General features: G+C 42.1%; 1 protein-coding gene across 4 annotated transcripts in view; it reads left to right on the forward strand.

The window, feature by feature from the left end:
* The window catches only part of PRIM2 (DNA primase subunit 2), a 1,404,979-nt gene that overhangs the window by 1,182,564 nt on the left and 208,654 nt on the right, over positions 1-13,761 (forward strand). The gene's annotated exons all lie outside the window — the stretch shown is intronic.

A 13,761-nucleotide genomic window follows, 5' to 3' on the forward strand; every position in this document is an offset into this window, starting at 1 on the left:
AGACAGCCTGGCTGGTAAGAATACACAACACTTCCACAGCTGAGCTGGGCTCACAGGGCTGACACATGTGAGATATCAATTAGATGTGGTTGTAATAATTCTGAGAGATACCATCCACCATACCCTAACTCTGGTATGGCTTCTAGTTAAAATGTAACATGCCACTAGGACAGGAATCCCATAATGATCTTGTTTTGGAGCAGAGATGCATATCTTAAATGCAGCCCCTGTGTTGCATTGACTTGGCTGTCACTGCAGCTGTCAAGAAGTCACCTGTGCCCTGAACCTGCTTTGTGCCACCGGGGCTGCAGATGAGGCTACTAATCCAGCCTGGCACAAGTGTGCTTCAGGCATGGAGTTTGTGGAGAAGTATGGGTCTTGTCAGCAGACCACCCTCTCTGAGAATTACCTGCATCATTTTATGTTTAAATAAAAAAAGCCAGGGCTTGGACACCCTTGCCAGATGGCAATCCTTCACTCCCGCCCCTTACTCTGTGCCAGTTTGTTTCTTGGGAGTAACCGTTTACTTCTTGCAATACTTAGCTATGCTTGCCAGGTCTCTTTTGTTTGTTACAAAGACTTGAAATCCGAGAACCACCTGAGTGACAGCCACTTTCCAACAGCCCACACTCTGACAAAGAAACATCTCGGCAAGCTGGAACAGAGGACGGAGAGAGCAACACAATCCCCTGACTATGGTTTCTGATGCGCAAACCTGGCTGTCATCCCCCACCAGACGAGCCAATAGCAGAGCTGGTGGCCATACCCAGACACTCCAACCTTGCTGCACCCAACGGTGTGTTCCCTTTGGCACCCCCTAGACCAAAAGAGCCTCTGGTGTGGGGGACAGACCCAAAAGGACTTGCACATACTTTAAGCATGAAGGGCTGTACGGGCCGCATGTAGAAGCAGCGAGCCAGCGCAGTGAAGTGGGAGGTGCTTAACTCTATTTTCAAACTAATGACTTGCATATAGACACCCAGGGAAGGGAAGACGGGACCAGATTGGCTAGGGCCAGAGGACCACTCCCAGAATTGAGGGAGGTATAAGCTGGGGTCAGGAAACAGGAAGTGCACGTCATCTAGGTGATGTCAGAGGAGGAGAAGGATGTAAACCAAGAGACCTACAGGAAGGAGGAAGCAATGGAGTATGGCAGCTATTTAAAAAAGATGAAGTATTGATTTAGTGAGAGTAAGGGTACTGTAGTGTGAGTCTGCGTGTTTGTGTGGTGCGTGGTTAGGAGGGTTTGTGAAGCTAATGATTACAGGGTGAAAGTAGGATGTTTGAGTAATAGTGGGAGAAAGAGAATGGTAGTAGTGGGAGGAGCAGAGTAGTGGGAGGAGTGGTGTACTAGTAGCAGGGGAGTAGTGGTGTGAATAGTAGTTAAGTGGTGTGTGAGAAGTTGAAATATTAAAGGGTGGGTGTGAGAGCTAGGAGTGAAACATCTCGGGGGCAGAAGATTGGCGGGTGGAGTAAAGAAGGGCAAGGCTGTAAGTATAGAAGAGAAAGTAAAACCATTGGGTATAGTCTTGGATTCCTCAGTGGATATGTCGGCTCACATAAATAGTGAAACAAGTAAAACTCAATACCATCTTAGATTGCTGAGATTGGTGAAACCTTGTGTTTCGGAAATAAACTGCTTGACGCTGGTCCATGCTATCATAATGCCCAGGATTGATTACTGTAGTGCATTATTGATAGGGGCAAGCAAGGTTTGTATTAAAAAATTACAAGTCCTGCAAAATGATGCCGTCAGAATTATAAAAAATATCCCCAGGCATACGCAAATCTGGGCATATAGAAGGGAGCTGCATTGGCTCTAAAGTTCTCACAATAGTTAACAAATGCCTGTTTGGACAAGATGTTTGATACATTAAAGAATGTATCACTATGCAAAACCTGGCAAGAAATACACAGTCTGCGGATACCATGAGACTGGTCTGCCCCAAGAGCAAGCAGGTGAAAGGGAATGGTCGTTCATACCCGGTGCTTTTGACCAAAGAGTGGAATAAGCTCCTGGTCGCACTACGCACCCCCAAAGAGCCAGTGCTCTTTCAGAAACAATTGAAAACAATCTTATTTGAATACCCACCTCTGGCCTTTTAGTGCTTAGCCTTGACCTCCCTGATGCCTGCGGGCTCTGGCGCCATATAGATAGATAAATAAGATGTAAGGGTGGGTGTTGGCAAACAAGTGTGAATCCAATAGAACCAAGTGCAAGGCACTTTCCAACTCCTTTAGAACAGTAACAACTGGCTAGGATAGGGACTGCTAAGAAGTCCATGGGGGAGATCAGAGAGTCATAGTTTTAGGGAGATCATCCATAGTCTAAACCCAGAGGTAGACATTAAGTGTCTAATACACTTGGGGAGAGTGGAAGGAGATACCAAGGGACATGAGTTGGGGGATGGCCATAGGCCCACAGAGAATTCAATAAAAACCCTTGATGTGTCCTTAAGACTCTGAGTGTTTTTAGTGTCATGTGTGACTGTGAATGGGCTATGATAGGTTTCTGATCGCTTCATGCTTACTGCACGTATGAGCATTTTAGATTCCCCTAGCCAGCGTTAGTTGTCAACATGGGAATAATGGAGCATTACTTTTCGCCCCATGATTGCGAACATTGATACCAAGGACTTTCAGCTGTTGTAGCACCGGAATAAGGCGTTCTACATGCAATCTCCCATTTCTAATGGAAAAATGTGAAAAGGTTTCTTTTTTTTCCATTTGCTCCCTGCATGACGGAACCATGATAACCAGAACACTTTCCTTTTCCTTCTTTTGTGTATCTCTGGGAATCTGGCTCTCAAGTTGAAAGAAGTTCTTTATAGGACGATGTTGGCAAAGGCTTTTGTTCAGAGAATTAACATTTCCACTACCTATACTTGGACTATACGCTTTAGATGCAACCTGATGCTAACAGAAAACCATTCCACAGCCTACAACTCATTCTGCATATCTTTTTGTCTCTTGGCCAGTTATATTGGCCCCCTCATCAGAAAGAAAATTGGTGTAAAATATGTCTGGTTGTATGTACAAGTCTGCAGACATCTGACACCCAAAAAAGAGCACACTTTGCACATCTAACGATGTCCGACAAGCATGTCATGTTTTGATGCCAGAGCCTGCTAAAGATAGTTTGCTAGGGATGTATGCCAGTTACCAACATGTTTAATCCGTCTCTTCATATATTATCTAGATTCTCGACCAGAGATCCTACATGCTTGTGGACTAAAATGCTTGCCTTTTCAGGTGATTCGCTCCTAATCTATAGTACTGAATGTGTATTGATGTTATTGAGTGGAAGCATGACAATCACCTCAGAGAGCAATTACAGCATGTGGTGTTCGCCTGTGATAACATTATTTTTGTAGTAATTCAACTACTGATGTTGTAGGTTTATATAGGATTCGGTCGAAATGACCGAATCCAATTTACCTACCCCACCAAAAGACCTAATATGCATACCGCCAAAAGTTTGAACCTTATGTGGTGATATGTTTTGGTAGGGTAAGTAAAATAAAAAATAAATAAAACAAAGGCTGCCGGGGTGTTCCCCGCAACAACCCTGCTCACTATATAGTACAGTGAGTGGGGTGTTGCGGGGAACACCCCTGCGGCTGCCCCCAAAAAAAGGCTGTGGGGGCTGCTATGGTGTGTCTCCCGCATCACCCCACTCACTATACTATACAGTACAGTGAGCGGGGGTTGCGAGGGACACTCCTGCAACTGCCTGACAAAACAAAATAAAGGCTGCGGGGGGGGTGGCGGGGGAGACTGTCGCCTACAACACCCTGCTCACCATACTATACAGTATAGTGAGCGGGGGTTGCAGGGGTCACCCCACAGCTGCCTCAAAAAAAAGAAAAGGACCCTGCGGCACCAGTACCCGATCACGGAAGTGAAAGGGAACAGGCGTCTCAGGGTCCAGAGAGACGGAAATTAAGTACGGGGTTGGGGGTGGGTGGGGGTTTGGGCACATCAGGAATGTTCAGGGGAGAAATGACCAAAGATTATTTTGAGCAAATGGTTTCCCTCTCAACTGAACCAGCCCAATAATCTAGATGAGATCTCTCAGGCATGATTCTGTTGGAAGGTGTGATGCTTTCATAGAGATTTTCCATAATTATTTGTTCATGAAAGTCTTGATTCTGTTTTAGAAATGCATTATGATTCTCTAGGTGCAAAACTCAGCAGTTCATCTGAAATTATCTACTGAAATCAGACGCGTTCCTGGACAAAACGGCATGGTAACTGGAAACAAAGGTTGAGAAGAGTAAATCAACAGTAACATTGATCTAAAATTCCCCAGGCATATACAAAGAATGTAATGCATTTAATTCCACTATTTATATACTGGCATTTAATCATAAAACAAGACATTCAATACAGATGACAAATGTAGGGGTCAAAATACTTATGTGCTTTGAGGGGAGGGATGGTGCTTGCCTTTGTATCTTTATAGAGTCAACACTTACTAATTATGGAAATTCTCTTAAATTGGAGACTAGAGGTAGCGTCTGGCTTGTTTTAAGCTTAATCACCACCAGCAAAGCAGAGTGCTCACTGACCAATCAGGAGTTTTATGATTTCATCCAGTTGTGCTTCTGCTTGAAAATATTGAATTCCATAGCACACTGGTAGACCCCGATCCAAAGGGGTCTATTTCAAAGGAAGCGTGTGATATCCCCATCTGGGCCAGCTTTGGTGAACAACCCGATCAATATTGCTTTCGGGCACAGATTAGCAACCATGCAGAGTTTAGGCTGAGCTTAGATTGCTGGATACTGATTCTATCTTCTACAATTGCCTAGAGATGTGAAACAATGCCCTACCCAGGGAACACGCTTTTCAAGTGCTCAAACATCTGAAACTCATTGACAGGACAGAACACCAGGCTGAGGAGCATAACCAGTTCACTGTACAGGGCTTTGCAGAAAGACCAGTTATCCGGCCAAGACTAAAACAAATTGAGCATCACATTGACATCCCGTAAACTGAGCATCTGACCAAGGGGAAGGGGAAATGATGGAGCGAATAGACTAAGTCCCATGCACATTCAAAATATAAATATATATTCTCATTGAGAGCCCCATTCTCATGGTCCTGCCTGGCTGCATTATCTCCTCGGAACATTCGGTTTTTATTTTTACCTTTTTTTATTATGATAAATACAATACAGTGATCATTTTTGAATTGTTAGACATTATTGGGTAAAGGACAGCGGCAAGAAGAGACAATAAAATAAACAGACGTTGAAGGGTGAACATGATGAAAATACATGGACTGTGCCTGTTAATGACAGCTTGAATATAGTCTGACACACAACACACCCTTTGCCCCAATGCAAGACATATCTAAGAGTGGCCTCTGTTTTGATTTTTAATTTTTTATTAGCATTTAGTTTATTACATACTTTTAGCTAAGTTAAAAATTGTCCATCCTTTGATATTTTAATTTCCTTATGGGTCAGATTTTGCTACAAAGTGATTTTCCCGAAGAGTATCAGTCCTCTGTTATGCGTATTTTTTTCTCACATCTCTCAACTCTTATCAGTTTGCTCTGAATTTTCCTTTCATTTTGCCAGCATATCTTTAAAGAAATTCACTGTAGTGTAACTAATCCTTTGGTTATCTGCTTGATATATTCTCTTCCACTATTCTTCCACGTCTAGACCCACAACATGTCCAAGTTCAGGCAATAAATGGATCGATTTTAGATCCTTTAATTTTGTGCAGAATAGCAGTAAATGTTTTTAACGATTCCTCTTTCTGGCCACACAATTGACAGACATCAACTAGTTCTTTGTTGTATCTCTTTAAGGAACTATTGTTATGCAGAAGATTTAGTCTAAATCTTAATAGTAAATTCCTTGCAGAGTTATTCGGAAATTTGTTCAAGTATCTTTGTCACATTCGGCAGACCAATACTATTTCTGGATAATGTGTGCATTTTTGACGCTGCCCTCTTTTCCTCAGTCTTTCGCTAATCATCTGCCTGGATTGTTTTCTTTACTAACTGAGGGTTTTTGCGTAGACATCCTTTGGATGTACTTATTTATAAGAGATATTCAGCACAGTTCTTAAAGATCCATTCATCTTTGAGATTCTCTTTTTTTTTTCACACCTGATCTTCGAGTAAAGTGAATTCAATCCTGGCAGATTATTGCAAATGGAAGTGATTTTAGTAAGTTTAGTATTCTTTTCCAAAAGAAACCTTCACACTGGTCCCAAAATTCTTCTCTCAATCCTTTGCTTGTTTCAGCACCATAAGTAATAACTGGTGTTACTTTGAAGTATTTTAAAATCGGAGTTAGTGGAAATTTACCAAAACGTTTGTTTAAGGCTTCGCCCTCTGCTGTGATTTGTTTTAATTTCTTCCTCGCATTCTCTATGCAGGGTTTTTCACTTTTAAATATGTTTATAATGGCACCTATGTATTTCTGTTCACGGACTGGACAAAGTCTCTTTATCTAAAATCCACAAATCTTTTATTTTATTTTCCTTATCTCCATATACCATGATCATGGACTTAGAAATGTTAATTTTGAGATGGTTTTTGTCAACATATTTTTGTAGAATGGTTAATTTTCTCTGTAGGCCGACTTTGGTCTGCTCGAGCAGGTCAAGGTTATCCACATATAACGACCATCCTGCTGCTTCCCCATCGATTTTTGGTGGAAAGGTATTGCAGTCGGTTAAGGCCACTTTCATATCCTCAATGGAAAAGTTAAACAGGGTGTCTGCTAAGGGGCAGCCCTGTTTTAGCCCCTTTGTTGTTTTGATCGTTCTTGATAAATGACCCTCTGCGTCAAGCTTCACTTGCATACTTGTGTTTGTGTATAATTCTTGGATGCTGTCAAGTAGATCACTGGGGCATCCTTTAATTTTTGGTTTCTTCCATAATAAAGCTCGGTCGATACTATCGAATGCCTGGCTCAGGTCTATACTGGCAGTGTACATTTTCTCTTTTTTTTTATACTCCGTACATTGTTTTAGCAAGTTTAGTAGCAACAGGTTTAAATTGTAGCCAACTTCTTTAACAAAATCAGTTTGTCTTTGGTCTATTGAGTTTGATGTTTGTATCCATGCTTTTAATCTGGATAGTATGACCATTGCAAACATTTTTCTAACTGCATCTAAAACGACGCTTCGTCTATAATTCGCTGATAAGCATCTGTCCCCTGTTACACTCACCTGACTCCCACGGAGGCGCAGGCCTGGTTTGGAGTGCTGTTGCCTCTTCTATGGTGAAGCGCAGGACTCGGAAGATGGACAGGACCGGACCTTCAAATCTGGCTTGTCTGACTCGCAGAAATATCCTTCTGTGTGTGAAAAGGGAGTATTAACAATCTGCGGGATAATGTGTAAGCCTCCCACTCCCTTCTCACCCTCCATGAAACCCTTCTGTGATTCCCCGTGAAGTTTCACCTTAGGGTCTGAAAGGGCGAGCTCTCCATCCTGCTTCTGATGCAGGGGCGCGTTGTAATCCAGTTACTTCACTGGATCATGGATTGTAGAGAGTTCAAGTTGCTTGACCTTCCCGGTAAAGTACTGTGAGAATTCCGTTTATAAGTATGAGCCCGAAATAATAATTGTCCGTTGTCTCTATTTCAGGTGCAGAACAAAGATTCCGAGATGAGCAATGGAACCGACGAAGGAAACTCAGGTGAGTTGTTTAATGAGAGGTTCCTTTAGTGTCCTTGCATTAATGCACTAACGCTGATGTCTCTTTCCCCTTGGGGGCCGGGGTCCGGAAATGCCAGGATGCGGCACCGACCCGAAATGAAGTGGGAATGACCCAACAGGTAAGTCTTATGATGGCAAATTAAGGTTTTCTTATTCTCTTCCCTAGCTCACCTTTGTTCTTGTCTTTTTCTCCTTAGGCGCTGAAATGTGGTTGCGGATCCAAATGGTCACTGATGAACATGGAGGCGCCTAGTAAAGGTGAGTGGAATGCGGCGCTGCAGCGATCGATGCGATGTGCCTTTTAAAATGAATGTCTTCCATTTCAGGATCGTCGGCAAAATGTCTCCGGAATGCGGATTTAGCAGATAAGGACTCTTCTTTCTCCTATTCTCTTCTCCCTTTACAGGTGTTCCAGGATGCTGGCGGGCGTGGCAGAAGTCAGGATGCAGGAGCAGACACGGTGAGCGTCCAGCTGCTAGATGCAGAACAACGCGAAGCGTGAGTTGCTGCTTGGGCGTGGCTTAAATAGCCTTCAAAGTAGTTCCAGGTATGTATCCTTCCTCTCAGGTATGTATTCCTCCTCCGGCCACACCCGTGTGGTTAAGTAGTCCCCAAAGAGAAAGTAGTCCCATTCAGGCCTCTAGATGGCCCGGATGTTTCAGCATGGTCTGCATCAGGTAAGTTTACACCAAGCACCTTTAAACACAGTCATCTTTTATGAGCCTGGCGCCTATGGCGCCAGGACTGTTGTCCAATATAAGCATGGCGCCAAAGGCGCCAGGACTGAGTCCAAAGGGCCCCTACTTGGGGCTGCTGAGACTTCCCTCGGGGACATGTCTGCCTCTGGGGTAGCTGGGCCTGGTCTGGCTCCTTGGAGGTAGGCATCATGACATCCCCTTGTTGGAATATGGAGATGATAATGGCCAACTTCCAAGATTTCCTAATTTTGTGCTTGGCAAATATTCAGCTAAATAATTTCCCACAGAATTCTGCCCATTGTTCTGTGGGGCTTCCTTCATTAACGTGTTAGAAATCCTGTCTGGGCCAGGGGCTCGAGATTTACTGGTTTTTTTGCATCAATCATAAAATCTCTTCTGTATCACAAGTTATCCCCCAGGATCTTATCTTTGGGATGTCCTTCGCTGGTTTACTCGAAGGCTCATTTAACTTGTTATAGAGATTTTTTAAATGTTTCACCCACACTTCCTCTGCTACTGATTAGAGGAGGCGTGAATTTGGTAATTCTTCATTTTCCTTTATAAATTGCCAAAAACGTCTTCCATTAGTTTCAGCTGGGGCTTCAAGCATTCTTTCAGCATCCTTTAAGTCCATGGTCATTCTGTACGGCTTTGTCCAGTTACTATATTTTTGTTTCCGTTTTCTCATCTGTTCCATTTTATCTTGCATGTTTGTTTTCATTATTTCTCTAAGCTCCATTCTTAATAATTTTTTCTGAATTATTATGTCTTTGTTGAAAATATGTAGATGTTTAAATTTTGTTTCCAACTGGCCCTTTTTAATCTCTTTGAAGGCCATCAAGGTGCCAGTGTATTCCACTGAGTCCAGCTCATTTTTTTGTAGTTCTATTAAATCTTTTGTTATCCTCTGTACTTCGGTGGGTTTTATCCGTAAGCGATTGAGCCCCCCTTCCAATTCGATTCTGTGACTCAATTTGCTTTGCAAGTTAGTTTGCAATCTTTTAAGTGTTACGATCAAAGGGTCACGATCACTCATGTGTGTCTTTACCATTTCCATTCTTATTACTTCTGATAATAAGCTACCAGAAAGAAAGCAATAGTCTAGTATTGCATGGCTACTTCCGTTGGACCACATATAGGCTGGGGTTGTATCACCCTCAATGTTTCCGTTCAGTAAGTGCGGGTCTCTTAGGATCATTTCCTCCATCCAGTCAGCACCTCTTCAATTTTTCTTGTTAAAGTTGATCTTATTTTTACAACTTTTCCTAAATTTCTCTTGTAACCAATTTGCATTCAGATCTCCGCAAATGAGTATTTTAAGATTCAGCCAAATTTGTGTCAATCAGGTTTGTTACAATGTCAATGTAAGAGCAATCTTCACTTACTGCGGGAATCCAATAAAGATTTATAATCCAGAGATCTTCCTCTGTTGACAAGTTCCATTTTGTCCTGATCTTAATCATTTGCCCATACGGATTTGGGTTTAAGGTTTGTACCACTCTTAAGATTTCGATTGTTTTTTTTACTAATGTTAAGACTACACGATGGTCTGTCTTTAAGTCCCCCTTTCGCTTATTAAGAAATGCAATATAGCCATCAAGTATGGGTGCAGCCCTTCACCATGTTTCTTGCAAACAAATTAGGTCCTGCTCAAGGAGGATGGGAAGCATCTCATTGAATAAATGTCCAAAGCCCCGAGTATTCCCGCAGCCAACCTTCCAGTTATCGTTTAGTTCATTCTTCTGGCTCTAATCTTGCAGGTCTGCCGTAAGGGCTCTAGCTATCCAATCTCAAGACTGCTTGTTTTCATCCCCATTTTTATTACTGCTTAGTCTTCCATTTGATTCTGTTTGTCGATTCTTAGATTTATTGCACTGAATAGTTATTTTTATTCTTCAATGTTCCGGGCTCTCTCTATCAGCCTGATCTACTGGATCAACTCCATCTTTGAAACCACTTTTGTGGGTGGTCGCTGTACATATTGGTAGACAAACTGCACCATTGTGCTTACTTTTATCCACTTTATTTTGGGGCAGAACTGCTATTGAATCAAAGCACTCCCCATCTAGTGAGTCATTGTCCTTAACATCGCACCCTAACACTCTGAACTCTTCTCTTGCTTCTAAAACAAGGGTGCGTGCAATTGCCGAGTTGAGTATGACTTTGTCATTTGTGTTTTCTTCCGGAAAGGTAACGACTTTTATGTCCTTTGATGTGATGGCTCGCAATTTAGGTATATGATGCATTAAGATCATCAAATTGAAACGATTTAAGCTCAGTCCATCATTAACGTTGTGTTTTCTTTCAAGGTAAATATAGTTTGATTCTTCATTGTCTCTTGTCATTCTAGGTTCCGCCTTTCTCTTTTTTTCTTTCAAAGTGGTTGAGCCGAAATGGATTTTGAACTGTTTTTGGAGAATTAATGTCTAGATTAAATTTCACCAAGTTTGAAGGTTCGACAAATGACTTCCTTGAAACCGCAAAATCAGGGCGGTCGTCTCTGAAGTAATATTTCCCTGCTGCTTGTCTCTTCACTTAATGTGTGAAATCTCAAGGGTCTTTGCATAGCATTTTCTGACTTGCAGTCACCCATCTTTTTTTTTTTTTTCTTTTTTAATGGGCTAATCATGACAATTCTGGATTGTTGATCAGATGTTAGATCAATTTCGTCTTCATACATTGATAAGTCTAGCAAGACAGTGTTGCTTACATCGGGAATTAGTTGGTGAGACTCTTCGATGTAAGCTTGCTTTAAGCAACAAATCTTTTTGTTAGCTTTGCTGGCTGGTATGGCGGGATGCTTCTCAGGCTTTTCACTCGTTGATAGCACATTTTGAGACTTGGCCTTTTCATCCACTCCTTTGAGGATTCTTAAGACCTTCCTAGAACCACAGGTTTTTGGCTTGGCCCATTTTTTGATGTTTTTGACGTTTGTATGCAGGTTGATTTTCCTTTCATGGGCCCTCGTGGGTTAGTCTCAGCGCTTTGTTTGAATTTCTAAAACGGCTTAGTGCTATTTTAAGCAGTTATCTTTTGCTTTCTAGGATGGTTATGGGACTTTTCTCAAAGCTTGGGCAAGCTTCAATGTTATGAATCGTAGCGCTTACCGTTATTTGAGGCTGTGTTAATGGAGGCACTAGTCTTACTGTGCAGGCTTGAGTATGATGCACTTCGTTGCATGAAGTGGGACGATGTACACTAGTTGTTTCGTCTACTTTACTCTTGGCTCCTGGGTGCTCTTCTCTCTCTCCATTGAAACCACTTGAATTGATGGAATAGATACTCTTTCCTTCGCAGACATGGACGTGACACATGAGCTCTTAGTAGTATCAGTTTCAGTCAGAGACTCCGGACTCCTTCCAAAAAGATTCTATCGGCGTCTTTGGCATCTTGCAGCATATCAATAAGAGTTTTTAATGACACATCCAGCTCTTTCCCTACCTTTTTTTCTTTCAGTGACTCTATAAAGTTTTCTAGAACTATTAATTTCGAATTCATAAGCACAATAATTAACGTAGATTGGTCTTTGTAATTGTCGCATAATTATCTGTGGAATTTCAAATAGGGGGAAAGCGCTATAGTTACTGCAGAGATTACAGAAGTTTGAATTTATTTTCCCATTCTTGTGTTGCGTTTTAAAATCCAGGAGCATTTTCCGTACATCCGTTTGGTCTGTCTCTGACTGGGTTTACTTTTCCGTGTTTTATATACGACATCAGAAGTGCAAGAATTTGATGAATCGGAAAAGTCGGAGAGACAACTTGATGAGTCTTTTTGAGGCTTGCTTTTGTTATTATGCAGGATGGGTAATTCCGTTTCAACTGCTGTCATATTATGCAATTTCGCATTGATGGACTTTTCGGATTGTAGCACAGCTAGCGATTTTGGTGTTTCTTTCTGTATTCGCCTGGGCTTGTCTAAAAGGCCCATATTGTTTTCAATTCTTAGCCTTAAAGTGCTTCTAATTTCCATTTTCTCTGATAAGGTATTTACCATCTTCATCACTTTTGGTGTCCTTTGTTAATACTTGTTCGGAATAGCTATTATGAATAGTTGTTCCGTCATGCTTGTTAGTTGATAATGCGTGCTCTTCCTGTGCTTCATGTTGGTTATTTACTTTCTCTCTTGTGTCCTCTCTCAGTTCGTAATGAGCATTTTTTTCTGTTGTTGTAATAGATGTTTGGAGAGTTTCCTTCTCCGACTCGGTGTGAGTTATGGTCTTCGGGCTATCGGGTGCTGTTTTTTCTCTGATGTTTGAGTTGATCTTATTGCAGATCTTTATCCCGTCAATTTCTTTGGTTGATGTTACCAGTGAGTGTGTTAATGCATCAGTGGTTGTATCAACTATGCCAGTCAGCAGGTATCTCTTCAACTTGGGTCAAATTCACCAGTAAGCATTTTGTCACGCAATCCATTGTTTGTTTCCAGGGTTTGGGCGCTCTGTATGGCTGTCCTGGTATCATGCGGTTTAAAATACCATTTGAGATAGCCTAGGTCAGAAGTAGAATAGTTTCTTTTCTTGGGGCATCAATCACCTTTTTTCCTCTTAACATGTTCAATAGTTTTCATTTTAGTGTTAGGCGCCAAAACGCACAGCTTTTGGTTGCTAGGGAAGGTTGCTTCCTTTGCTTGCATTGTTTCACAGGAGACTTGAAAGATATCGGTCCTGTAAGGAATCGATTCACGTTTGTTGAATTGCAGTATTGAAAGTTTCACTTTGCTTTCATGGCATTTGTTTTCTTTTCCATTTTCATTTGGCATTTCGGATTGTGAACAGTTCCATGTAGCGTCACAGAAGAGAACATCCCCTCCCACACCCACAATGAGCAGTGTAGGAGGAGACAGCTCAGACTCTGCGCAATCAAGCTCGACTATCTCGGGAGTCATCTCAACACCGCAGGTGAGCACGCGAGTAAGGGGTCCAGTGCAGTAGATGCCACCCTGTTTTCTCTATGTGCCACTTTACGATTCACAGTGAGATTGAGGAAAAGGGGAGAATCTAATGGAAGAAGGCACAGTGTCGGTGGCGTCTTAACGTTTGATGTGCATTTGTTATACCATACAGGACTTTGCAAGCAGTTCAATTTCAATGAGGAAGAGTCAAGTATTTTCCGATTCTTGGTAACTTTCCCTCACGCTCCTTAGCCAGCTACACCTCCTGTTATGCCTTCAACATTGGCAGACATGACTTTAGGAATCGTGCACGTACCTTTCTCCTCGTTCTCTGGGTATATATCGCATCCGGGTCTTCTTCCATTTACTCAGTTAATGTTGGTCGTTGCTTATAAGTTCACGGGTTGTGTGGACCTTGTTGTTTCTGCTTTACAGACCGCGAACACTCTGCAAACGCTCCGCTTAGCGGGGGGAGATTATAA

Source organism: Ambystoma mexicanum, chromosome 4p (assembly GCF_040938575.1).
Source record: "Ambystoma mexicanum isolate Mex_15411 chromosome 4p, UKY_AmexF1_1, whole genome shotgun sequence".
In the NCBI taxonomy this organism is placed as follows: Eukaryota; Metazoa; Chordata; class Amphibia; order Caudata; family Ambystomatidae; genus Ambystoma; species Ambystoma mexicanum.